Source organism: Squalius cephalus, assembly GCF_949319135.1.
Source record: "Squalius cephalus genome assembly, chromosome: 17".
Lineage (NCBI taxonomy): Eukaryota > Metazoa > Chordata > Actinopteri > Cypriniformes > Leuciscidae > Squalius > Squalius cephalus.
Window position 1 is genome coordinate 1,931,249 of NC_137138.1, and position 26,913 is coordinate 1,958,161.

Below are 26,913 nucleotides of genomic sequence, written 5' to 3' on the forward strand. Positions count from 1 at the left end.
ATCGTTTAACAGTGAAAACATGGATAGCTGGAAAATTCCATGTATGTATCGCTGCAGCCCGGAGACCTGCAGGTGGGAGGAGCTTACGCCGCAAGTGGGAGGAGCTTATGCCGCAAGTAGGAGGGGTTTCAGAAATGTGCAAGTAGGAGGAGTTTACGCCGCAAGTGGGAGGAGCTTATGCGGAAATCTCCAAGCTGTCATTGCCGAGGACGGTGGTGAATGAGTATGGCAGGAAGTAGTGACAGTAATGAAAATAAACGATAAAATATTACATTCCTCATCATGGTCTGATTTCTTACAGCTTTGTTATTATTGTGTGTCCAATACCACTCACTGTCAATGATGAAGTCACGTCTTTACACCTTTTACCATACTTAAAGTGATGGTGTTTTAAATTCATCAGGCTGTAGGCCTTATTCAAGCATATTTCTGAATATTAGATATATCTTTTACAATTCTACAGTATCAAGTAAGTGAACATATTAAAATGTGATGCAATTGGACTCAGTGAAGTGAATGTGTAAATACATGAAAAACATTTGGCTAATGTAAAAAAACAAAGTTACCATCCATCTTTACTGCATATTTTTTTTAAATAGCATAATGAAATAATGTTCTTCTGAACGTGTTACACATACATTACATTTAAATCTCAGGGTGGATAATTTTTTTTTTTCAATTAATAAAATCATGTACAAGTCACTCAGAATTGATTGCAAAAGTGTTTATTTTATTTGATTATTTTTAGTCTTTTTTTGTTATTTGTAAGGACACTATATCAGCTCATTAGAAATGATCTGCATGCAGTGGAAACTGCAAAATCCAGGGTGGAAGGTTTCAGAATAAATGCCCTGGAGCTCGCCTCGCTTTCCCTTCCCAGCATAACCTGGTGGATACACAAGAAGCACAATAAGAACTAGGGTTTATAGTTGACATTGAACATTTACAAACATTAAGAATAATTTCTCAGCTCTGTAGCTCCATGCCATGCAAATGAATGGTGTCCAGAACTTTTAAACTCCAAGGGATGACATAAGTAAATTAGATTTTTAGTTTTCCTTTAGACTAACTAGATTATTCATCACCAAATTACACAAAACGTACCAGGTGTGCAGCATTTGTACTCAAACCCACACTCCAAACAAGTGGAGATTGAGTACATCCTCCAGAAGAGCTGTTTGTAGTGAGACGACTTATTTTTCCAGCATGCAACACCTGAGGTGAAAAAAAAATATGAACATAACATTTAACATTATCAATGATGTTCTTGTTATGCATTTTATTTTTTAATGTCAATATTTATTTTCTAGCCATAAGAAGCACAATAACATGCATTTCACATTTATTGCACTGATTGTTATGAGTAATACATTTTATAAAATAATTATGATATTAAAACAAATGTTTCAATTACATTACATTACATTGTGGATTACGCAGAAAAAAAGCATAACTACAATGAAAACAAGTTTTAAAAGAATTGCATGCATTGTACAATTAAGTTAGGAGTTGTATTCTAATATCAAATCCATTTACAAAACGTTTAAGACATTTACAATTTGAAAATCAATGCAGTCCTAAAACGTGCAAAAATTACACTGCCACAATACCTTATTATGGTCTTCAGAATCCATAATCTGGAGAGCAAATTGTAGAAATGGAATGCAGAAAAGATCTTGTCATGCACGTTACAGATTTTGTAATTTCTGTGCTACTAAAAAAACTACAGAAATTTATTTGGATACACTTTACCCTTATTCTTTTTTAATACATCAAGACTAAAAACAGTGTACAAACGCCATTATGAAATGGTCTTTTTCAGAACTTATAATGCTTTTTCACAAAACTAAAAACTATACAACAAGCTTACCCCTTCATCTCAACGGCACGCTGACATGTGAAAGCGGGTTTCTTCTTTGTTTTCTGATGGATCGCAACAAAACTTACACATTACCGCCACCAACTGTGGAGCATAAACCAATAGCTACTACACAGGTGATACTAAATAAACCAATCAAAATCCTCTGGAAGTTTGTACAGCCCACTTGCGGCTAAAGCTCCACCCACTTGCTGCTAACCCACCCATTTGCAGCTGGCTCCGACCTCCGTTTATACCCTACTCGAAAATTCAGTCAATGGTGGGGAAAGAGTAAAGTAGAATTAGAGTACATTCCTATGTGCACTACCAGTGGACTAGCCTACACAAAATTCAGATATGCAGAATTAGAAACATATCTGTTTTATATCATTATTTTAATCAATATTTTCAAACAAAGTATCATAAGACTGTATATGAAAAACTATGTAAAAAAAGTATATTTAATAGGCTACTCGATCAAAAGAGTTAACAGAACTACAAGCCAAGTATACTTAGAATAATTAAACTTTTAAGTATATCTTGATCAAAAGATTGAGTACAAGTATAGGCCAAATATACTTGGACTTTTCTCTCAGTATAAGTCAAGTACACTTAAGTGTAATTAAGTATATTTCTGAGAAGTACATAAAGTGTATTTTTGAGAAGTATATTAAATGTAGACTGAAAATATACTTTCTTATTTTTAGTTGAAAAGTATACTAATAGAACACTTGAATAAACTTATTTTCCATGCTTATTTTATTTACTCCACCCGAAAGTTTGTTACTATATAAAACTGAACATGTTAGTTTATAAGACGGTGTGTAATATTATGTTTTTTAAAAAAGTATTTAATAAGGTACTCAATCAAAATAGTAAACACAAGTACAAGCCAAGAATACTTAGAATACTTAATTATAATTTTAAGTATATCTCGATCAACAAGTACAGGCCAAATATACTTTAACGTTTCTATCAGTATAAGTCAAGTATACTTAAGTGGAATTTGAAGAATATTTCTGAGAAGTACATAAAGTATATTTCTGAGAAGTACATAAAAAGTAGACTGAAAGTATACTTTCTTATTTTTAGTTTAAAAGAAGTATACTAATAGCACACTTGAATAAACTTCTTTTTCGTAAGGGTAGTCAAAAAAAATTAGGAGTCATAAATTTACGAGTGACACGCCCATTATTTTTAGGAGTTGCTCCTAAATTCACCAGTTAGAAGCTACTTTTAGCCTTAAAATTCTTTGTGAATACGGCCCCTGATCATCAGAGCTGCAGTGATCTCAGAAATGATGCCAAACATGATCTTACATTAGTTTCAGGCGTCCTCACATCATTGATTCAGATATCATGATCTCAGCTCATGTTTGATCTTCTCTGATGATTCAGATCCACACTTTACAGGAGTGTGTGGATCCACAGAAACTGTCCATGAAGAAACATAATATTATCTTCAGTTTAAAGAGGGACAGAACAAACACATACAACACTAAAACTGCACAAGATAATAATGATGATGATAAAGCTGATAATCTGTTGATGACAGGCAAATGAAGTTTTACTTCTGATGAAACGAGACACTGACACTGTTTTCATCTTTAATACTGTAAAGCTGCTATAAAATAATAGTGACGTGTTCAGATGCTTTTCTTATGGTTTATTAAAAAAACTTGCAGTTTTCTCATTTTTGTTGTGTGATTATTGAGTTATTGAGAGGAAAGCACAGCACATATTCACATATTCATCTACACATCACTCTCAGCAGTCTGGATGTTGTGTACTGTACAAAAGGCCCTCAGTGAGTCAGTGTGTACTTTACTATAGTAAATTATGTCCACTAGGTGGCAGCTTACTCTCACTCATCACTGTGTCTGCTGTTATTGGGTGTTATTGGTTTCTTTGCTGTTAATAGGAATCCAGCACAGCACAGTATTATATGAAACAGTATGTTATAGGCGCTATGTATTTGTAATAATAGGCTACACTTTACAAATTATACATAGGCTACACAACAGATCAACTTCCAGGTCAGGAAGCAGACAGACTGGCTAAACCGACCATCTGCTAGTGGTCTCGCGTCACCCAGGTTAGATAAATCCCATCACATAGAGCCTCTTTCACCTAGCTATCATCATATAGAGACTGTGTCTGTTCCCCGAATTTGGAAATCCAAAAAACGTTTTAACCCATCTAAGGTTAAAAATGTAATTGATGTTCAACAAATAAAAAACAGCTATAATACAGATGAGCAAATGCTAAAGCTTGGGTTACTGAATATTCGATCCCTTACTTCAAAAGCACTCATTGTTAATGATATGATTTCAGATAATAACCTAGATGTGCTGTGTTTGACAGAAACCTGGCTAAAACCAAACGATTATATCACTTTAAATGAGTCCACCCCGCAAGATTAGCCTACTGTTATAAACATGAGCCTCGTCTGAAACGCAAAGGGGGAGGAGTTGCTGTAATCTATAGTAATATTTTCAAAACCACTAAGAAATCAAGTTTTAAATATAATTCTTTTGAAGTGTTAGTGCTTAATGTAAAAATATATAGCCTAGTATAAATGATAAATCACGTTTGAGATTTGTGCTGGCTTGTTGCCAGATTGGGCGGGTTCCCGCCCAATTGGGCGGTTTTGAATTTGATTGTGAGGGTAAAAAAGGGTTTGGGCGGGTGGACAAAATTTGGGCTGGTTTGGGGTCAGTTCGGCGGTTTTCAAACATCTACATTTTAAAGTCTAATTGGTTAAAAAACTAAACTAAAGTGTGCATGCAGTCCATAAAATCAGTCATCATGACATTACTGTACACACACACCCATGCAGAGTCAGCTGGCGTTAGTGTTGACATCACCGACGAGCACGCACTTTTAGCCAATCAGCGATCCGGTTTGAATCAACGATGAATCCGTTTGACTGCTAAATTCTGCGTTATGTTCTGCAATGTGTAGGCTACTTCCGAGGGTTAAAGTCATCGGTTCATTTCTTGATTGCCATTTTGACAGTGTCCATCTGGACATTTTAGTCATATTGGCTAATTCTCCTTAATTATTGCCCTGTTTTGATCTGTTTTCCTGGAATTTTATTTTATTTTATATTGCAGATAAAGTACTAATTGTTGGTGATTTTAATATACACATCGATAATGAAAAAGATGCATTGGGATTGGCATTTAAAGACATTGTAAACTCAATTGGAGTTAGACAACACGTGTCAGGACCTACTCATTGTCGTAATCATACTCTAGATCTAATATTATCACACGGAATAGATGTTGATGCCGTTGAAATTCTGCAACAGAGCGATGACATCTCAGATCATTATTTAGTCTCGTGTAAACTTCATTTAGCCAAGGCTGCAAAGCCGACTCCGTGTTATAAATATGTTAGGCCTATCACTTCTGCTACTAAAGATTGCTTTATTAATAATCTTCCTGATCAGTTTCATCATCTCAGCATCCCAGATAGCTTAGAAGAACTAGATATTACAACAGAAACTTTTAACTCTCTCTTTTCCAGCACTTTAGACACAGTTGCTCCGTTGCGCTTAAAGAAGATTAAAGAAAATAGTCCAACGCCGTGGTACAACGAGCACACTCGGGCCCTTAAGAGAGCAGCCAGAGAGATGGAGCGCAACTGGAAGAAAACAAAACTAGAGGTATTTTCGCATTTCATGGAAAGAGAGCTCGATTGCGTACAGAGAGGCTTTAAAAGCTGCTAGATCTGCTTATTTTTCAACCCTATTAGAAGAAAATAAACATAATCCTAGGTATTTATTTGAAACAGTGGCTAAACTAACGAAAAATAAAGCTTCAAACACAGAAGTTTCTAAGCAGCACAGCAGTAATGACTTCTTCACTTATAAGATTGATAATATCAGGGACAAAATTATAACTATGCAACCGTCTACTACAGTATCGCATCAGGCGGTGCATTGTAGTCTCCCTGGGGAAAAATTTGATTCATTCGTTGCTATAGGAGAGGAAGAATTTACTAAACTCGTTAAATCATCTAAATCGACAACATGTATGTTAGACCCTATACCGACTAAGCTACTGAAAGAGATGCTTCCAGAGGTCATAGATCCTCTTCTTAATATCATTAATTCGTCTTTGTCTCTAGGATACGTACCAAAAACTTTAAGCTGGCTATGATTAAACCGCTTGTTAAAAAAACGCAACTTGACCCTACAGAATCAGTCAATTACAGGCCGATCTCGAATCTACCTTTTCTGTCAAAGATATTAGAAAAGGCAGTATCCTCACAACTGTGTTCCTTTCTTGAAAGAAATGATATCTGCGAGGATTTCCAGTCAGGATTTAGACCGTACCATAGTACCGAGACAGCTCTCGTTAGAGTCACAAATGATTTGCTCTTATCATCCGATCGTGGTTGTATCTCTCTATTAGTGTTACTCGATCTTAGTGCTGCGTTTGACACCATTGACCACAACGTTCTTTTAAATAGATTAGAACATTATGTTGGCATTACGGGAAATGCACTAGCATGGTTTTAAATCATACTTATCTGACCGTTATCAGTTTGTAGCAGTAAATGATGAGATGTCTCATCGATCACAAGTTCAGTATGGCGTACCACAAGGCTCAGTACTAGGACCGCTGCTGTTCACTCTGTACATGCTACCATTAGGAGATATCATTAGGAAACATGGCATTAGCTTTCACTGTTATGCTGATGATACTCAGCTGTATATTTCTTCAAAACCTAACGAAACTTACCAATTCACTAAATTAACAGAATGCATAGCAGATATAAAAAATTGGATGACTCGTAATTTCCTACTTCTAAATTCTGAAAAAACAGAGTTTCTAATTATTGGACAAAAAACTTCCTCACGTAATAACCTAGAATACTGTCTAACACTTGATGGCTGCTCTGTTAAGTCTTCGTCGTCGGTTAGGTACCTGGGTGTGCTCTTTGATACCAATCTTTCATTTAAAAGTCACGTGTCTAGTATCTGTAAAACTGCATTTTTCCATCTTAAAAATATATCTAAATTACGTCATATGCTCTCATTGACAAATGCGGAACAGTTAGTTCATGCGTTCATGACCTCAAGGCTAGATTATTGTAATGCTCTACTGGGTGGTTGCCCTGCACGTTTAATAAACAAACTACAGCTGGTCCAAAACGCAGCAGCTCGAGTTCTTACCAGAACCAGGAAGTATGACCATATTAGCCCAGTTCTGTCACTACTGCACTGGCTCCCTATTAATCATCGCATCAATTTTAAAATATTGCTGATTACTTACAAAGCACTAAATGGTTTAGCTCCGCAGTACTTGAGCGAGCTCTTAACGCATTATAGTCCTTCACGTCTATTGCGATCTCCAGTTGATAATACCTAGAATCTCTAAATCGACTGCTGGCGGTAGATCCTTCTCCTATTTAGCACCAAAACTCTGGAACAGTCTTCCTACCATTGTCCGGGAAGCAGACACACTCTGTCAGTTCAAAGCTAGATTAAAGACACATCTCTTTGACCTAGCTTTCACATAATACATTATAGACTTCTATAATTTAATGTTAGGCTGCATAGATTAGGTCAGCCGGAACCGGGAACACTTCCCATAAATCCTGATGTACTCGTTACATCATAAGATGAATGGCATCTACGCTAATTTTAGTGTCTTTGTTTATCCCGAGGTTTTCCCGCAGCCTGCCGGATCCGGGCCGTATCCAGATCTGACGAAGGACCTTCGCCTGGACCCGATGACAACGCAGTGCTGAAGTGCCAACTAGTCTCTCCCTATGGAGGATCCCTCTACCACTCTACATATAAGGCGTTGTCGGGAAATTCGTTTCGTGTTCCTACCCCAAAGCAACAAAATAAAATAAAATTCTTTATCAAAATTTATAAGGAAAGACAAGTACTTTGTTTAGGCTTGGCTTGTAGGGAATTCCAAACCTGCGTATATTCAAACGCACATAACTATAGAACCCATTCTAAATGCGCATGTGAACGCCATCAGCGTTTCTCACAGGTTCGCGTTTAAATGTGTAGAGAGAATGGTGTCGTCTTAGCGGCCCCTAATTTAATAACAAATGATAGTTGCGACGGAAGCAAATCAATCAAAACTAACTTTAGATGGAAAATAACTTAACTCTGCTATAAAGCCAAAACAATCTCTGTTACCTTAAATTATACGCTTATCTCTGTGAAGCTGCTTTGAAACAATCTACGTTGTTAAAAGCGCTATATAAATGAAGATGACTTGACTTGACTTGACTTGATAGACAATCTGCAGCACAATTAAGACGTCCAGGTCGGTAGATGGCGTCATATGTGTAGCAAAGCAAGTGTGCCGACCACCGGGCGACCCGCATACCGGCCCGGCCAATGCCTTTGGTTGCCAATAGTGTAGTGAGCGCATAATGATCAGTTCTGAGCGTAAAGTGACGACCCCACAAATACGGACGCCACTTTTCTACGGCCCAGACACAAGCCAGAATATTTCCTTTCAGCAGCAGTAAGGGTTCTAGAAGCAAACGCTACAGTTCTCTCAACACGGTCTGGGTGTATTTGTGTCAAACCCCCCCCCCCCAGACCATAGTCAGAAGCGTCAGTCGACACTATAGTGGGAAGGGAAGGGTCAAACAACGCAAGCACCTGACTTCCAGAAAGCAGTTCTTTCAGCTCTTTGAAGCTGCGTTCAGCAGACACAGTCCATTCAAATGTAGAAGTTGACGCATCTCTACAGTAAGTAGTGCACGCAACAGCTCAGCAACAGAAGCAAAGTTCGGCAAGAACTTGCTGTACCATGAAATCAGTCCCAGAAATGAGCGCAAGGAAGCAACATCGTGTGGCGCAGGAGCCTCAATGATCGCGGACTTGTGTTCCTCATCTGGGAAAATTACATGTTTGGAAACGACATGTCCAAGGAATTTTAAGGATGACTGGCTGAACGTACACTTGTCCCAGTTCAGTTGTAGTCCTGCGTCGGACAAGCGCTGCATGACTGAGCGCAGCGTCGCATCATGACTTTCCTGGGTGGCACCGTACACTATAATATCATCCAGGTAGTTCCTCACCCCACGTATGCCTTTCAGGACAGTTTCCATCATTTTTTGAAACACAGATGGCGCAGAAGCAAGGCCATACTGAACCCGGAAGTACCTGAAGAGACCATCATGCGTAATAAACGCGGTGATGTCCCGGCATTCCTCGTGTAAGGTAAGCTGATGGTAAGCAGCCGCTAAGTCAATTGTAGTGAACACTGATGTACCTCTTAAGCAACCCCAAAAATGATCTTAACTCTGTAACATTTTGCGGTGCTGGTGTGTTTACTATGGCCTCGACCTTGCTTGTGGTTGGGTGCAGTCCCTGTGCATCTATTCTGTACCCTAGGTACTCCACTGAGTCTTGCAGGAATGCACATTTGGAAAGCTTGATTCTCACACCATACTTTTCCAGTCTTGCCATCACTTGATCCAAAATTTCCAGGTGTTCTTCCTTTGTAGGTGCTGACACAAGAATGTCATCCATAAAGCACACAACCTTCTCCATCCCATTCAGTATTTGATCCATTGTGTGTTGAAACACTGCTGGAGCTGTGGAAACTCCATAGGCAAGGCGATGGAATCTGAAGAGGCCTTTGTGTGTGTTCACTGTAAGATACTGTGAGTAAAATGTGAGTGAAGTGTGAGTTTATGTGTGTGTGTGCGTCAGGAATCTGCGTATTATCATCATAAGGAAACCAGTCCTGGGCTCCATGATATGAGTTATAGTTTATGGAGTGAATGATTAATGTAAATCATAATGTAAATAATGCTCTTTCTATAGAGTGAATGAAAAGTTATAGTTTAGAACTGATTTTACACATTCAGACACTAGAAGATGAAACACTGTTCATGACAAATAAAGACTCGCAGACAGTGAAATTTAGGGATGAAACTTGGCGCTTTTGCAGCTTTTTGTTTGGACGTTTTCTGGAAACTTTTCTTCTGTGGACACAGTGTCTCGAAATCTTCAACTGTGGCCTGGCATCTCCAAAACTGAATGAGTGGCCACTTTCTGTCGGTTTTCTCACTCAAAATTCTCATATACATTTTCCTAGAAAAATATAATGCTTTGTAATTGTCTTACATATACAGTATTATATAATATATAACAGATTTTCATTTATTTGACATCTTACCTCTTCTAACTGTTTATCCTAACTTGAAATGACCAATTCACTGACCTAGTTTAATGAATGAATGAGTTTCAGTGGCGCAGGGATTGAGCTCCACACCTCTGTTCAATGACTTTTAAAAAATATCAGTTACTTTTGAATAAATTCAACAGAATAAATGATTCAAAATCTCACTATAAAAACAGTCACAAGCTCCTCCGGTCTCCTTTTACTATCACCTCTGCTATCTCTCTCCTACACACTTCTCCTCTGCAGGCTCTGGATCCATCTCTGACTAACCACTTCTCTTAAAGCAGCGGACACTCTTTGTTCCATCTGTGCACCCAGCCGTGATAATGCACTCCCTCCTGGCAGCTGAAGTAACTGAACAAGAATTAGGCAAAAAGTCACTTTCCTCTCGCCTCTGCTGGAACGAGCTGAACTGTTGAGATCATCACATCTTTCAAGAAGCAGCTGAAGCGAAACCTCTTCGGCAAGCACTCAACCACCCCACAACCCCTAAAGGGGTCATATAATGCCATTTTTGTGCAAGCTAATATGATTCTTTAGGGTATAAATTAAAAGTTTGTAATATACTTTAATTAAAAATTCTCATTAGTAGGCTATTGTAAGAAAACACTAATTTTACCTGGTCAAAAACAGCTGTTTTCAGCACGCCGTTTAAGTGCATGTGTCTTTAAATGATAATGAGCTTTGCTGACCCCGCCCCTCTGTTCTGTGCGTACACCGTTTCTAACACAATAACCATAACGCGGTGTTCATTATAAACGTGGGATTATGAATTATATTGAGAACGTCGTACATAGAAAACATGCGGGGCAACGTAGGCGAATAGAGATGCAGAAATAGTCTCAGTTAAAAAAAAACAAAAAAAAAAAACTTTTAATGTGCTTTGTGTTGGGACATTCTAAAACGCTTAATAAAATAAAGGTTATTTACCATGAATGGCATCAGCGACAGCGCTGGTCAGCATCCACAGCGCGAGGAACTCGCGGTCGTGGGAAACAAAACTCAGTGAGTCACGCATTGAATCAATGCCATTTGTCTATATTAAGTGAAGCTTCAGCGTTACCCATGCGACGCATTGCTGGTCAGCTGAGCCTTGAAAAGTGGAGCTCAAAGTTAAAAATAATTAACCTTGTTTCAGTACTATCTTTTAATGAATCAATCAGCGTTTTTGAACGTGTTGTTGAATGAATGGTTTAATGACTCACTCAAAGACAGTCCGTTGCTGTAACAACTGCGCACTGAGTGACAGGCTTTCAATGTGGAGAAACGCTGTTTAGTTTCGGTTTATTGGTTACTGAAAATGTAATCGTTTTTGTGCATGCTGATTATTTATATAGCAACAAATAAATATAAATAAATCAAAATAAATTAATAAATGCGGTAAAACCGCATATCGCGCTATTGAGCCACTCAAGATTACCGCAAGGGAAAATCCTTAACCGCGACAGCCCTAGTGGCTTTACTGTACGGCCCCGTCCACACTACTGCGTTTTCGTTTAAAAACAGAGACCTTCTGCTACGTTTGCACCTCCCGTCCACACTAAAACGGCAAAAACGGAGACACAAAACGGAGAAGTTTAGAAACGCTGCCGACACGTTTTTCGTTTTTAATCTCCGGAGGGCGTTTTAGTCTGGACGGGTCAAAACGGAGGACTTTAGAAACGATGACGCAGAGGCTCACGCTCGGCTCATGATTGGGTGTCATCAGTCATGGCGTATCCTTCCCTTCCTTCTCTAAATTCTGCATTTTACAATGCTATAACTGCCGATTCGATCGATCTTTGACAATTCTCGTGTGCAGCGGTAACGTTAGCTACTTTCTTCTTCATCAAATCTGAGAATAGTCAATCCGTTTCCTGTTTACACCTGTTTCTTGTTGGTGAATGGTCACGTGATCCGCGTTTTCAGTCGTTTTAATGTGGACGGAAATCAATTCTAATACGCAGCTAAAGCGCTGGTGTGGACGGAGATCGTATTCGTTTTAATTCTCCGTTTCTAAACGAAAATGCAGTAGTGTGGACGGGGCCTAAGACAGTGATATTAAATGACCAAACTCAGTACACATCATATTTATAAACAGTACTATGTATACAAAAATTGAAGAAAATGAACCCAGAAATTGAACGCAACGCGTTTAAATCACGTTAAGCATTTTCTTCCCATAGAAAACCATTATAAGAAACGTTTTAGAATGTGTGTATGTATGTGTGTGTGTGTGTGTTTATGGGATTATAGTGTTGGACCGAGCTGGTCATGCTGGATCTAGTGGTGGGCAGATCGAGGCTTCGTGAAACAATGAAACAGTTGAACCAAATGGGCCATATCGTTTCGAGGCTTCGAAACAATCCGACACCCGTCTCAACGGTGACACCCGTCCTAGTGGTCACTTGCAGGTGTTGATCTGAAACAACCTTGATGAGCCATTAAAAAAATGTGTTGTTTTTTTATTATTGTATTTTTCTAATATGTGAAGCTTGTAACCTATAGGCTCCTCACTGTGCATAATGTTATTTTGGTCCAGATGGTCTTCGTTCAGCAGTCACACTCAGGGCCTTCCCGGTCAGAAGTGACCGGACACCTAAAAATTAAACTTTCTCCATCCCAGTAAAAACCAATGCAATTTATTTTTGTTCTATAATATTTATTCTTTTTAATTTTGTATTTTGAGACAATTTGATTGAACTTATTAATATTTATGCAATATTTATAGTCCATTTTTTGCCATTGAAAATAATGTTTTTTATTATTATTATTATTTATTTTTCTATGTGGTATTTTCGGTTAAAATAGAGACTAGACTTTCATTAAAAAAAAAATAAAAAAAAAATCAATTTATTAAACATAAAATTAAATAAATCATGTTATTGCATGGGTTTACCACTAGATGCCTGTAATAGCTCTAAATGGAGATGCTTGTGAATTCTAGTTGTTTTTGGACCAAATTACTTACTTTTAAGATGTGGATTGAATGTATTTTTCTAGAAATTCTCAAATAATACTTTTTGCCAAGGTTTATAACATTTTATTAATTATAATTATTAATTATGTTATGTTTTTCACTCTTGATGTTTTAGAGTTTCACCCCTTCATTGGGATGTATTTTTTCACTTCCACTGTGGCATCAGCTGTAGCTGTGTGTCTCATATGTAGACCTATAAAATGTATATTCACACAATATTATATTCACATGCAATTTTTAACATGATTGGCAGTTGTGATTGGGACATTAGGTTGTAGGGCATAGGGCTATGGACTTTCTAAACAGTGTCCCAAAAGATTGTAATTATATTTCAATTATAATTATATTTCAAACAATGCATACCTTGCTGAGATGGCCCAGCAGTGTCAGTAGCAGGTACAGGGGGAATGCCATCCTCTGCACCCTGTAAAATGGCAGGATGAGTGCTCCTCAAATGGCACATCATGATGATGTATTGTTGCAGTAGCCTATGACTAGCTGCCGATCACAATACACACATCTCACTTTATTTGGGGTTTCTAAACGGAAATGCTCCCACACCACAGATGTACGGCATCTCTTCTGGGGAGCCTCCATTTTATCTATCTATCCAAATCTATGTATCTATGTTTCTATAATCTATCTATGTATCTAGATAATATGTAGCCTATCTATCTATTAATCAAGCTGTCTATATCTATGTATCTATTAATGTGTCACTATACTCTGTCTCTATAGCCTATCAGTCAATGTGTTGTGTAGCCTACATTTAAATGTAAGCCTAAATAGCCTATAACTAATCAAATCGCACTATAAATGTCACTATATCATCAAAAATCCGCTATCTCAAAATCAAACTCCTCTCACAAAAACCCACGAGGTCAATATGCGTGGATTTCACTTTTATACAGATGTGCGATTGTGTGGTCTGTTCCCGACCGTGCCAATCAAAGGCTGATTTGGCGGAAACACTTAGTGAAACACTTCGAGGCTTCGTTTGGCCATAGTCACGTGACATGGGTGTTTTGAATCCATATCACGCTTCGGCTCAGTGTTTCGAAACATCTGCGCTTCGGGATCTCCCAAAGCTTCGGAACGACTGTTTCGCGTCAGCCATCCCTAACGTTAGCTGGATCTACAAGGTATGGACTGAGATTTTTATTCTGTGAACTTGAAAGAATGACACCATAGAAAGAGAATTGAGTGGGGGAAAACGCCCCCCTTAAGGAAAATGTGACATTAGGTGAAACAAAACATAAATGTGACTAGAATTGCCATCCCGGTTTTGAGTGACTATGGCAGGAGTTATTCACCAAATATTAAAATTGCTCAGCCTTCATAATTAATTAGTATTTTGACTGAAAATATTTTTGTACAAAGGGGGCGTTTTGCCCCAGCGGTGAGGACCTTCTTACAAACCAGTTTGCTTCATAGATCAGCAGCAAAATTAACAGACAATAGTTTTTAATCTCTAAAAGTAAAAGGTTAAGGAATGTATCAACATGTGTATATATATTAATATTTATTTCAGGAATGTCCAAAATAGACAAATTAACTACCTTCCATCAGTGAGCTTACTGTGCTAGCAAGCTAATGCTCACTTGAGGTGATTTTTTCATGTTTTGTTCAAATATTTTGATTTTGATTTTAATATTTAGTTTAAAAAAATAATAATAAAAAAAATATTTGATGAACAGAAATTTGTTATTATAGTAATTACGATAGAGAGAAAGCCATTCCCCCCGGGGGGCGTTTTACCCCACAAGCCATGACTTTTTAAAAAAAATGTTTATTTTTTAAAATATAATTATATTCCTTATAAATGAAATATGATCTCAAACTACAGACTTCACTATTCATCTATCATACATCACTGCCATATCCTGCAGAACAATATTCTTTTAAACACTTGTTTACTAATATCTGAAAATTATAGCATTTACCATGTAATCCTCTTTTCTTCAAATATGTCGCTGTTGTCAGCTTCTCCATAGAGATTTGTATATCCCCGTTATCAACGTAGTGCATAGCAACAGTAAAAATGTATATATATAACAGAGAAAATCAACCTGAGAATAAAGATGATTCTGTCAGAAACACAAACTCAGTTCATTCAGATGTTGAACACTGACCAGAGGCTTTAAATGAAGCTCTAAACACAGGATTCACTGGAACAACAGATCTGGATTGTGATTAAATGACTGAAAGCTTCAGTATAACACAGAAACAGCAGGACTGATCTGATATAATGAGCCGTTTGACTTTTACATTCGACATCCTTGAGTTTGACTTCAGTAACGTTTCCCTTAAAATACAATTATAATTCCTTTAAAACTCGTTTAACTGTAATCCTGGAAATCTCCTGCAGAGGGCGACACTCCACTGTCACAGGGCTGATGTGTGTGTGTGTGTGTGTGTGTGTGTGTTTTAACTGTAATCCTGGTAATCTCCTGCAGAGGGCGACACTCCACTGTCACAGGGCTCAAGGGACATTCTGATGTGTGTGTGTGTGTGTGTGTGTGTGTGTGTGTGTGTGTGTGTGTGTGTGTGTGTGTGTGTGTGGACATGTTTTTCTACACCGGTGGGGACTTAAACCTGAATGCACACAGACTCATGGGGACTCGTGTCACCGTGGGGACCTAAATTGAGGTCCCCATGGGTACAAAAGCTTTCAGATCATACAGAATTAGTTTTTTTGAAAATGTAAAAATGCAGAATGTCTCCTGTGATGGGTAGGTTTAGGGATAGGGGCAGTGTAAGGGGATAGAATATACAGTTTGTACTGTATAAAAACCATTACGTCTATGGAGAGTCCTCACAAAGATAGTGCACCAGACGTGTGTGTGTGTCTGACCTTTCATTTCTTTCATACATGTTTTTCATCACCTTAAAATCATCAAATTTGTGTCATGAACTCTTTCCTTCTCTCTAAAACCATCTTTATCCTCATAAAGCTGATTATATATTTAAAGGAAAATATCCACTTAAAAATGAAAATTCTGTCATCATATACTCACCCTCATGTTGTTTCAAACCTGTATGAATTTCTTTCTTCTGCTGAACAGAAAGAAAGATATTTAGAAGAATGTCAGTAACCAGACAGTTTCTGGGTCCCATTGTCTTCCACAGTAGGAAAAAATATATACTATGGAAGTCAGTGAGACCAGAAACTGCCTGGTTACTGAGGCATCTACATCTCCATCTCCATCTTCCAATGAAAACATCAGTCATAGCAGACATCATAACCCATAGAGGATGGAGCAGTGAATGGCTTGTGCTGTAGCATAACATTTAAGGCTGTAAGTCTAACCAGTGTCCCCCAAAGGAAGGCTGAGACAGTCACTTTCCTTTTGTTCTATTAAACAAAAATAAGTCTTTCATCTTTGTTGTAAGTTACTGTTAATGTTATTGTTGCATAAACTTCCCATTGCATTTGAACTGTTGCTAGATATATGGTGAATATTATAATATTTAGACCCGTGTTTACTGTTAAATACTGTGTTTGTGGATATTTGATATTTGTAGATATGTATAATATGGTAACCATAATGTTTCATATTTTGGAGCGCGCTGTGTGTTTGAAAAGCAAAACGCACCAAACATTAGGCTTCATGTTTTTACTCCAATCTCATTTCATAACATCATAATGAATGGAAACATTGTAACATATGATAATCAATATATTTGTCTAGTGTAGTTGTTACTGAAGTGTTCCTTTCTAACGATTCATAGGCTGCTATAGGTTATTGTTATTATTATTTTATGCAGCACTGCGCGTAGCCTATGCCTACAAGGCACAACACACCTGGTGTTCATTATATATTGTTGGAAACATTTGTGTGTATTCTGTGAATTTTAAAAAGCAATTTTAACCAGAAAAATCTAAAATGTATTCCCAAAATCGTGCTGCCCAATAGTTTCTCTTGATATCAGCATGCTCACAGTTTTTTTCTTTTCTTTTTTAATACAGGAACGAGACGCCCCACTGATGAGTCCTGCTGACTTCAACATTCAGTTAATTGAGTCTTTAAGGTAATTACAGTTGCACACGTTGGATCAAATTGTTTGTCTGTAATCTCAGGCATTTCCTACATTAGGTCCACAAGCTTTAAGATGTGTGTTTTTACAGTGAATGAAGAGCAGTGGAAACTTGTGAAACATCTGTCATCTGTGTGTTGCTCCACAAACTTCTGCTTTGACCTGCAGACAAAACACACACTCCTGTCAGTAACGTAAGTTCTTCAAGATTTACTCCTAGTTTAATAAACCATTGTACACTTGCAGCTGTGCTGGACTGAATATTCAGAACAACAGCATTCAGAATATTCTTGCTTCTGTGATATTGTTCAAATGGAGGATTTACAAACTTTAATCTTTCACGTATTTCAAGCTTTCTAACATTACACACATCTCCTCTAAAACAAACTGAGGAAACTTTATTTCAACAGTCACACAGAAAACAAGTTATGGCATGTTTTTAATAAATTAGTAAATAGTAAATTATTATTTTTGACTGGTTTGTTATTTAGTGTTGCCTGTCAAGATTTCATGAAACAATGGCCAGCATCAACGGATCAAGTGGAGTAAATTATTATATCAACGCCAGCAGATCAAGTGGAGTAGATTATGAAGATGAATGGATCCGTCAGATTGAAGAGTTTGTCATGAAACATCAGTTTACAGCAGTAATAATTTTCAGTATCTTTTCAGGCACTGAGATTCTAGTCATGATCTTAACTCTGTTAGAGTTGTGTGCTCTTATCAAATCTGATCACTCCACTCCAGTGTTTGTTTTTAATTTGATTCTTTCAGATCTCATTCATAAGATTTGTATATTAATAACGATTTTGATAAGGGATGTGAGTTATGCATCTTTGTATAGTTTTATTGTGGGTCTGTATTTTATGGCATGTGTTGCTTTTGAACGATATCTTCAGGTTTCTCCTCCTATCTGGTACAGATCTCATTCACTAAAAGTCTGCTGTCTCGTTTCTGTGATCATCTGGCTTGTTCCTCTGATCTTAACAGTCACAGACTTTAGCGAACTGACCATACCGATCATCTGTTTAATCCCCTACCCGATAATCATTCTGTGTTTTATTGGCACTTGTCGCGGTCTTTCACGCGCAATATCGCTTACTCCTCTAAAGCGCAAAAAAATTCTGGGTAGTTTGTTCGTGGTGCTTCTGACTTACACTTTTCTCATTCTCCCCTTTCTAATCATGATCGTTACACTTGTTTCAGAAGTTAACAACAGTGAAGCATTTTTCTTATTTTCTTTTGTTCTCATATTTCTGAACCCACTGGCTGACTGTGTATTGTACGTGTTCTTGAGGCCTGATGTTGGAGGGTTAATGAACTGCTGTTGTAGAACTGACACAGATCAGTGTTCGACACACAGCTGGGACGAACACTCTCGAGACAGTAGTGCAGAGTTTGCCTGCTGTGTTTCAATGCAAAAGCCTGCGTCTCATTCACAGACCGCCTGCAGTTCAGTTTAAACATCTGCACGGCGTTCCCATTACCCTTCAAATTGCGAATTGAAAATATGCCCAATGGAAACACGTCAATTTCGAAAAAACTAAGTTTGTATACAAATATTAAGCAGAACTTGCATGGAAATCAGAAGAGGAGTTATTTGTAATATTGTTGTGTCTTTATCGAGTCAGAGACTGTCCTGTATTCAGGAAACAGGAACACGAGTATTCTGGTGTTGATAAAGAGAACTTGAGCATTACTGACGGGACTGTGGAGGCTGGGAAACACTGGCTATAGCCTACAGAATAAATTAAAGGGGTGGTTGATTTGACTTTTCTAACTTTAGTTAGTGTGTAATGTTGCTGTTTGAGCATAAACAACATCTGCAAAGTTACAACGCTCAAAGTTCAAAGCAAAGGGAGATAATTGCTTTTAAAGAAATCGCTTTTTAAGGACTACAACAAACGGCTGGTAGAGACTACACCACATTCCTCCTGGGTTAGTGACATCACCAACCCTGTAATTTACATAAACCCCGCCCCCTGAACACGATTTATAGATTATCATGTCAGAATATGCTAATCAATGACTAGAAGATAACTACACATAAGATACATAAATGAATCAACTAACCATTCAGAAATGTCCTGTTGCTTCTACATGTTGTCACTTCTTCTGGAGCCTCTCCATCATTGTCTGACTCCAGTTTGAACATAAACGTTGACATTTCCAGTGCATGTCTGTGTGAGGTAAAAGGACACGAGCTCTTGAAGCTCCGCCCCCTGTGCCGGGAGCAGCAGCTCATTTGCATTTAAAGGGACACACACAAAAAGTGACAATTTTAACATGCGATATAAAAATATCTGTGGGGCATTTTGAGCTAAAACTTCACACACACACTCTGGTGACATCAGAGACGTATTTTACATCTTGTGAAAAGGGCGTTATACCACCGCTTTAAGAAATTAAGAATGACACACATACTCACAGCAGCCTAACTTATATATTTCTATATTTTAGGACAGATGTGTTTGTAGAGGTTTATTTCAGGCACTGTTGTCAACACTGCTGTAGGTTACTGTAGTCACCCAATGCCAATAAACTAATTATTGTTTTGAAAATGTGAACTATTGCAGTTAATGCTTAACATTGAAACTTCATTACTTTTTCACACACACAAAAAAAAAAAAAATCCATTAAACATGCGATTTGAGGGCGAGCACTAATATTTTCAGTTTCATTCCTTTTAATATTTTTATAAAATATGCATTATATGTACGTGTGTGAGTGTCTCAACTTTAAAACTTGCCTTCTCATCTTTGGATCCTGCATTACCTAACATTTCTTATGAAACTTAACTTTAATTTAAACATAACATGACAAAAATTGTCCAATGTAACTGATGTATATATCTTACCCTTATTCTTTTTCTCTATCATTTTTTTGTCAGCTCATTGTTAACTCTTCTTTTTTCATTTGTATTCTGAAGACATTGAACATATTGTTAATAAATGTTGTATAATGTATACAAAGTTGATCAAATGTCATAAACGTCATCTCTGTATGTTTTGCACACAAAAAAAAGTTTAAAAAAAATAAATCTCGGTGAATTTTACTGTTTCCATAAGGCATTTTTCATTCGATATCACTTAATTCGGATAAAAACGTGTGTATGGAAACATAGCTAATGATTCAACAATACCCGGGGCCTGTTTCAGAAAGGAGGTTAAGTGAAAACTCTGAGTATGTTAACCCTGAAATGAGGGAAACTCTGAGTTTTCTGTTTCAGAATGGGAGGTATGTTAAACCTGAGAAAGCAGAGTAAGTCAAGCCCGTTTCTGAAAGAGAGGTAACTTATACTCAGAGTCAGTTACCATGGTAACTTACTCTGTGAACCTAACCTGGGGTGCGTTTCCCGAAAGCATCGTTGGCCAACTATGGTCGTAAGTTCATCGCAATGTCCATTGAACTCTATTGGTAACGACGGAACTTGCGACCATAGTTGGCCAACGATGCTTTCGGGAAACGCACCCCTGGTCGGGAGCAGGTTTTCTTCGGTAAACCCAGAGTTTCTATCGGTCTCCTCCACTTTTTTTAAAGAGGAAGTGGCGTTTAAACACCTCATTCATTCTTTCAGTAAATTTTTATTAATACAATTTATATTTTATTAATAAATAAAATATTGCTATTTTTACTGCAGTTTTTTATTATTATTTTTTATAAGATGAAGTCTATATAACTCCTTAATTGGCAACTGAAAAAACAGTAGTAGATTAGAGTTACATAATGTAGTTCTAAACAAATTCTACAGAATTAAACTGGCATTTACTGGAAATCACTGAAATGTGTTCATCTGTGCAACAGAAGTTGATGGACCGTCCTCCTGCTGTTCTTCCACACTCTGGGGGCGCAGGGAGAGATAAGAATACCCGTTTATACTTAGATTTAAACTTAGATTATCCACATAAAAAATTGAAAAAATCTGAATGGGTAGATTGTTTGATGAGTAGACACATAATATTAACATTACCTCTGTAGGCCTCTCTGTGGCAGCAGAAACTCTTCATCCCCATGTGATGAGCATTTGGTTGAGTATACTTTATAACACTATTTGTCATCATTTCTGGTGTATTGAGTCGGCGACTTACGACTGCCTGGGGTTCTGTTGGGACAGGAGGCTCCAAAAGACAGATATTACCATCAGAATCTGCTAGGACCAACAAAAAACCCAACCCAAAGTAAAATAAATGGAAATATCAAAAATAGCCTATCTAAAAAATAACACATATGTAAACCTCTTACATTTTATGAAGGCCTTGTATCTTCAGGAGTGACTGGCTCTGAAGTCCCTCCAGGAATTCCCTCAGCTGTAAATGCTGCTGCACTGCTAGACACTGGATGCTATTTAGTTATTTAATATGTCAAATGTTTGTAAAGTCAGTAGCCTTCACCCATGATATGCTCAAGCCTTACCTGATTGAATTATGTTTTTATATTTAATTTTCAGCAGCTGCCATGCTCTTTTAATACCTGCAGGATTGCTCCACATGAAAATTAAAATTAGGTTGAATAACACACTGTTCTTCCAGTTTCACCTCTGATATTATAACAGTTGGGTAAGTTACTCTAAAATAGTTATCAATGTTATCTTCAACAGTGTAATTAGATTAATGTAATAATTACTATCTTTAGAAAGTTTTGGTCTACTTATTACTAATTACTAAATCCCATATCAACCTCAACCACTTGAACAATACAAGGAGAGACAAGAAACTGTACGTTTAATGCTTTCAAATAAACAATATACAATTGCATGAACTATTCTTGATTTGACCAAAGTGTGTAGAGGGAGAAGGTTACATAAAAAATATACCTTTTAAAAATGTATGTTAAATCCACTATTGTTTTATACAGAATTGTTCTCTATAGTCTATGCAGTAGCCTATTTAATGTAATTACATCAGATTTTATTTTAAATTACAGAAGAATTAAGAGTTATCCCTTTAATTAAATCACAATATTTAGATTACTTGTTAATTAATGACACCCAACACTGTATAACAGTAATTCCTCTTTTTGTTTGGCGCTGTTGCCATGGTGACTCGTAATATCTGCGCTCCATTGATAATGGCTTTTTATAGTTGTGGTGCACGCGCTTAACTCAGAGTAGGTCAACTCAGAGTTGATTGAACTAACTCATTCCAGCTGTTCTGTAACCGAAAACTCAAGAGTTTCCCATCTCAGGGTAAGTCAACTCAGAGTTCAAGTTTTAACTCAGAGTTGGTTGAACCTCCTTATTGAAACAGGCCCCTGATATCATGCAAATATATAAATAGGCCTATCTGAGCAAATGCAAATATACTTGGCTGTAAACATTTGGTGATTATTGTCCTCCAAATTATGCATTAAAATGCACTTCTGCATTATCATACAGCACATAAATAATTATTAGACAAGCATATTTGACCAATTCCAAACCATCCATCTTAATATTTACCATCAGGACTGTATATACTCATCTATAGGTATACAGAAAACTGTAATACAGAGGAAATGGACTGTAAGTTCCATGACATTTTACACTGAATAATCATCTTTATTTTTAGTCAAATTAAATAAACACAGATATTAAGGCTCTGTTGGTGTTCAAAGTGTTTCATTTGACCCTAAAATTCCCTCCACTGAGAGCTTGAACAAGGTAACTTACTTAGCATTGTCTACTTTAAAAAAAAAAAGTGATTTACTCTAATGATTTCATGCACAAAGATTCACATTCAACACTGAATCTAGTTCAGTTCTCTGATCCAAGCATCTGAACTGATCTGAGCTCTGTGCTCTGAAAAATGTGCACAAAAGTAATCCATCCGGCTCCAGGGGGATAAACGAAGGCCTTCTGAGGGTAATCCGTGCGGTTTTGTCGTAAAAATATACATATTTAAAACTTTATAAATGAAAATAACTGGCTTCCGGTAACGGTCGACGCGCGTTCACGGAGATGGATGCTGGCGTATGACCAGAGCCGGACAGTAACGGAGTACATTTACTTGAGTACAGTACCATCCATCCATCCATCCATCCATCCATCTTCTACCGCTTATCCGGGGCCGGGTCGCGGGGGCAGCAGTCTAAGCAGGGATGCCCAGACTTCCCTCTCCCTCGACACTTCCTCCAGCTCTTCCGGGGGGACACCGAGGCGTTCCCAGGCCAGCCGGGAGACATAGTCTCTCCAGCGTGTCCTAGGTCTTCCCCGGGGTCTCCTCCCGGTGGGACATGCCCGGAACACCTTCCCAGGAAGGCGTCCAGGAGGCATCCGGAAAAGATGCCCGAGCCACCTCAACTGACCCCTCTCGATGTGGAGGAGCAGCGGCTCTACTCTGAGCTCCTCCCGAGTGACCGAGCTTCTCACCCTATCTCTAAGGGAGCGCCCAGCCACCCTGCGGAGAAAGCTCATTTCGGCCGCTTGTATCCGGGATCTTGTCCTTTCGGTCATGACCCAAAGCTCATGACCATAGGTGAGAGTAGGAACGTAGATTGACCGGTAAATCGAGAGCTTCGCCTTGCGGCTCAGCTCCTTCTTCACCACGACAGACCGGTACAGCGACCGCATTACTGCAGAAGCTGCACCGATCCGTCTGTCAATCTCCCGTTCCATCCTTCCCTCACTCGTGAACAAGACCCCGAGATACTTGAACTCCTCCACTTGAGGCAGGAACTCTCCACCAACCTGAAGCGGGCAAGCCACCCTTTTCCGACTGAGGACCATGGCCTCGGATTTGGAGGTGCTGATTCTCATCCCGGCCGCTTCACACTCGGCTGCAAACCGTCCCAGTGCATGCTGGAGGTCCTGGTTTGATGAGGCCAACACGACCACATCATCCGCAAAGAGCAGAGATGAAATCGTGTGGTCCCCAAACTTGACCCCCTCCGGCCCCTGGCTGCGCCTAGAAATTCTGTCCATAAAAATTATGAACAGAACCGGTGACAAAGGGCAGCCCCTGCCGGAGTCCAACACGCACCGGGAACAAGTCTGACTTACAGCTGGCAATACGAACCAAGCTCCTGCTCCGGTCATACAGGGACCGGATAGCCCTTAGCAAAGGGCCCCGGACCCCATACTCCCGGAGCACCCTCCACAGGCCGCCGCGAGGGACACAGTCGAATGCCTTCTCCAAATCCACAAAACACATGTGGATTGGTTGGGCAAACTCCCATGAACCCTCCAGCACCCTGTAGAGGGTATAGAGCTGGTCCAGTGTTCCACGACCGGGACGAAAACCACACTGTTCCTCCTGAATCCGAGGTTCTACCATCGGCCGGATTCTCCTCTCCAGTACCCTGGCATAGACTTTCCCAGGGAGGCTGAGAAGTGTGATCCCCCTATAGTTGGAGCACACCCTCCGATCCCCCTTCTTGAAAAGAGGGACCACAACCCCGGTCTGCCAGTCCAAAGGTACTGTCCCCGACCGCCACGCGATGCTGCAGAGGCGTGTCAGCCAAGACAGCCCCACAACATCCAGAGACTTGAGGTACTCAGGGCGGATCTCATCCACCCCCGGTGCCTTGCCACCGAGGAGTTTCTTGACTACCTCGGTGACTTCAGCTTGGGTGATGGACGAGTCCGCCTCCGAGCCCTCAGCCTCTGCTTCCTCAATGGAAGACGTGACGGCGGGATTGAGGAGATCCTCGAAGTATTCCTTCCACCGTCCGGTGATATCCCCAGTCGAGGTCAACAGCTCCCCACCTCCACTGTAAACAGCATTGGTAGGGCACTGCTTCCCCCTCCTGAGGCGCCGGACGGTTTGCCAGAATCTCTTCGAGGCCGACCGATAGTCCTTCTCCATGGCCTCACCGAACTCCTCCCAGGCCCGAGTTTTTGCCTCCACAACCACCCGGGCTGCAGTCCGCTTGGCCCGTCGGTACCCATCAGCTGCCTCAGGAGTCCCACAAGCCAACCAGGCCCGATAGGACTCCTTCTTCAGCTTGACGGCATCCCTTACTTCCGGTGTCCACCACCGGGTTCGGGGATTGCCGCCTCGACAGGCACCGGAGACCTTGCGGCCACAGCTCCGAGTGGCCGCGTTGACAATGGAGGTGGAGAACATGGTCCACTCGGACTCAATATCTCCAGCCTCCCTCGGGATCTGGTCGAAGCTCTGCCGGAGGTGGGAGTTGAAGATCTCTCTGACAGGGGATTCGGCCAAGCGTTCCCAACAGACCCTCACAGTACGTTTGGGTCTGCCGAGTCTGTCCAGCTTCCTCCCCCACCATCGGATCCAACTCACCACCAGGTGGTGATCAGTTGACAGCTCCGCCCCTCTCTTCACCCGAGTGTCCAAGACATACGGCCGGAGGTCGGATGAAACGACTACAAAGTCGATCATCGACCTCCGGCCTAGGGTGTCCTGGAGCCATGTGCACTGATGGACACCCTTATGCTTGAACATGGTGTTTGTTATGGACAAGCTGTAACTAGCACAGAAGTCCAATAACAGAACACCACTCGGGTTCAGATCAGGGGGGCCGTTCCTCCCAATCACGCCCCTCCAGGTGTCACTGTCGCTGCCCACGTGGGCGTTGAAGTCCCCCAGTAGAACGATGGAGTCCCCAGTCGGAGCACTTTCCAGCACCCCTCCCAGAGACTCCAAGAAGGCCGGGTACTCTGCACTGCCGTTCGGCCCGTAAGCACAAACGACAGTGAGAGACCTATCCCCGACCCGAAGGCGCAGGGAAGCGACCCTCTCGTTCACCGGGGTGAACTCCATCACATGGCGGCTGAGCTGGGGGGCTATAAGCAAACCCACACCAGCCCGTCGCCTCTCACCATGGGCAACTCCAGAGTGGTGAAGAGTCCATCCTCTCTCGAGGAGTGTGGTTCCAGAGCCCAAGCCGTGCGTAGAGGTGATCCCAACTATCTCTAGTCGGAATCTCTCAACCTCACGCACAACCTCAGGCTCCTTCCCCGCCAGAGAGGTGACATTCCATGTCCCTAGAGCTAGATTCCGCGTCCAGGGATCGGGTTGTCTAGGCCCCCGCCTTCGACTGCCGCCCGATCCACTTAGCACCGGCCCCTTACGGTCCCTCCTGCAGGTGGTGGGTCCACGGGAGGGCGGCCCCACGTCGCTCCTTCGGGCTGAGCCCGGCCGGACCCCATGGGGGGAGGCCCGACCACCAGGCGCTCGCATACGAGCCCCAACCCCGGGCCTGGCTCCAGGGTGGGGCCCCGGCTGCACCATACCGGGCGACGTCACGGTCCTCTTTCTATTTGGCATCATAAGGGGTTTTGAACCGCTCTTAGTCTGTACTTAAGTACAATTTTGAGTACAGTACTTAAGTACAATTTTGAGGGATCTGTACTTTACTCGAGTATCATTTTTGGGGAGTACTCATGACTTTACTCAAGTACATTTGAGAGGCAAATATTGTACTCTTTACTCCGCTACATTTCTATCCATAACCGTGAGTACCTGTTACTTCTTCTAAAAAAAAAAAAAGGAAAAAAGAAAAATCTCGGAAACCCTCAATTTGTTGTTTCCCTCTCAAACGTGATTGGATTGTGCAGGCGCCACTGATTGGGACAGCCTATCAGCAATCACCTTCAGCTTTCCGCCAAAGTCAACTCCATGGTCAGATTTAGATAAGAGACGAAACCATGGACGAAACAATGGATGAAGACGCAGCAGGTCCATCCCGGGAATGTGCCAACCCGTGGCCCCACCTCGCCAGACTATTTAAATTTTCTGAACAAGTTAATGATAGTTTTCGCTTCAAGTGTTTGCTGTGTTTACCAATGTAAGCACTGTGGCAGTAGTAATGCAATATTTAGAAAATGTACTCTTGTACTCTTGATACTCAAGTACTTTTAAAAACAAGTACTTCAGTACTTTTACTTAAGTAGACATCTGACTGTAGTACTTTTACTTGTACTTGAGTAAAATTTAGCAA

General features: G+C 40.0%; 1 protein-coding gene and 2 long non-coding RNA genes across 3 annotated transcripts in view; 1 reads left to right on the forward strand and 2 right to left on the reverse strand.

Annotated features, from left to right (window-relative positions):
• LOC307144486 (uncharacterized protein) overlaps window positions 1-26,913 on the reverse strand; it is a 79,904-nt gene that overhangs the window by 8,630 nt on the left and 44,361 nt on the right. The gene's annotated exons all lie outside the window — the stretch shown is intronic.
• LOC307144488 lies at window positions 795-1,959 on the reverse strand. Its single transcript, XR_013818758.1, has 4 exons — window positions 1,871-1,959; window positions 1,611-1,637; window positions 1,105-1,215; window positions 795-886 (listed from the first exon to the last, which is right to left on the reverse strand). It is a non-coding gene; the product is annotated as an uncharacterized lncRNA (long non-coding RNA).
• LOC307144497 lies at window positions 13,997-20,091 on the forward strand. The gene is made up of 4 exons (XR_013818768.1): window positions 13,997-14,135; window positions 16,964-17,025; window positions 17,123-17,225; window positions 17,523-20,091. It is a non-coding gene; the product is annotated as an uncharacterized lncRNA (long non-coding RNA).